This window comes from Vombatus ursinus, unplaced genomic scaffold (genome assembly GCF_900497805.2).
Source record: "Vombatus ursinus unplaced genomic scaffold, bare-nosed wombat genome assembly UNPS02014791.1, whole genome shotgun sequence".
In the NCBI taxonomy this organism is placed as follows: Eukaryota; Metazoa; Chordata; class Mammalia; order Diprotodontia; family Vombatidae; genus Vombatus; species Vombatus ursinus.
In genome coordinates this window covers 6,205,744-6,207,441 of record NW_020954569.1, presented here as the reverse complement: position 1 = coordinate 6,207,441, position 1,698 = coordinate 6,205,744, and the positions used below count along the sequence as shown (strand labels likewise).

The following is a 1,698-nucleotide window of genomic DNA, read 5'->3' as shown; positions in this document are numbered from 1 at the left end:
TGAGTTGGAGTAGATGATCTCTGAGGTTTCTCTCAATTATAAAATTTGATTATTGTGTGATCCTGAGTCCTAGCTCTGATACTTACTAGTTATGTCATCCTTACAAAGTAACCTCTTTGTGTGTCATTTTCTTCTCTATAAAAATAGAAGTATCTTTACTATTGTTTGGGGCTGGATCCGACTCATTCCAGTCCAGTGGTACTTTACATCCAGTATTGTACAAAACAAAACATTCATATGTCATTCAATATTTAACAAAAGTAAATTTACTTAGCCACAGCACGCAGATATTCAACAAAGATGGGTATTGAGGGTACTTTAAGTTGATTCAGCTGAACAAAGGTGCCTTGCCTGATTCACCCCATTATGATTCACCAGCCAAGCATCAGAGGGCTCCTAGAACTCTAGAAAAAGTTGTTTTGTAATGAATCAATAAAGAATTGATGTCAACACCTTCAGCCTTCTAAGCTTATCAAGTCTGCAAGAATATCTCAATACCTTATTTTTTCAAGCTTGACCTTGGTGTGTTTTTTTTTTTTAATTCCATATGTCACTGTGAAATCTGGCATAATTCAATCTGTTGTCATAGTTATTCTTGTGTTCAATGACCTGAGTAGCCACCATGTTTCAGAAGTAGGTTTAATTATCCCTATACAAGTGATACATCAAAGGTGCCACTGAGAGGTCTTTGAGTCCTTGGAGTTCACCCTAAGCATTTCACATTTGTGTTTAATCAGGATCCCTGTAAAGATCAGTTCCTAAAAAGTCCTCCATCCTTAGACCATAAGATTGAAAAGCTAGTTTAACTGTTCTTCTTAAATTTGCCATTGATGTATGTATGGCATCAAATCCAGAAGCAGACACCAGTCAATGACCCAAATTAGCCCCATGGCACCAACAGCACCCCATGTGCCTGCTGTGGGAAGCCAGTACTTCACCAGCTTCTTGTAGCATGGCCCAAGGAGCTTGTTCAGCATCGCTGCCCCTCTCACCTCAGTGCCAGCTCGGCTGGCTTGTTAGCCTGTGAGTGGGTCCACCTTAGGGTCACCCGGGTCCTCAGCAACCCTCAATAGCTTTTAAGGGAAAAAAAAATTAGACAAACTTGAATGAGGAGAGGGGTTAGAATATTGTTTGACCATAACTATTGACCTCACAGGGTAGCTAAAAGGAAAATATTTTGCAAGTCATACAGCTAGATAAAATGTAATAATTCTCATTTTTGTTATAACTTAAATTATTACCCCTTCATACTGATTGCTATCAAAATTGTATTTCAATTCTTATGTCTCCCCTGCCCTATTGTCACACTTCCAATTGGATGAAGATTGTATCTACTTGAGTATGCTTTTTCCTCAAAATTAACATGTATTAAGGCAAATTCAACATAATTTATATAAAATTGATCTATTTCTATCAGTAGTATATTATTGCATATTATATGACAAATCACATCATAATAGAGCATATTATATCATACCATTCTCATAGTATTGAAACCTAAGATCCATCTTTAAGCCTTTTCTTTCTTTCTTCTTTTTCTAATACATCACCAATCTTTATTTATTCCTTCAAAACCAAAGCTCCAAAAAATTGATAATGTCTGGATTTGATTAATCTCAGGATATCTTTTCTCAAGAACAAAATCAGTTTTTTTTCCCATGCTAAAGAATTATTATATAATTATACAGCCTGAATCTT

The 1,698-nt window shown here is 36.0% G+C and overlaps 1 pseudogene; it reads right to left on the bottom strand.

Moving 5' to 3' along the window:
- Positions 1-802: 802 nt before the first annotated feature.
- On the bottom strand, positions 803-977 carry LOC114047905 (annotated as a pseudogene).
- Positions 978-1,698: the final 721 nt, after the last annotated feature.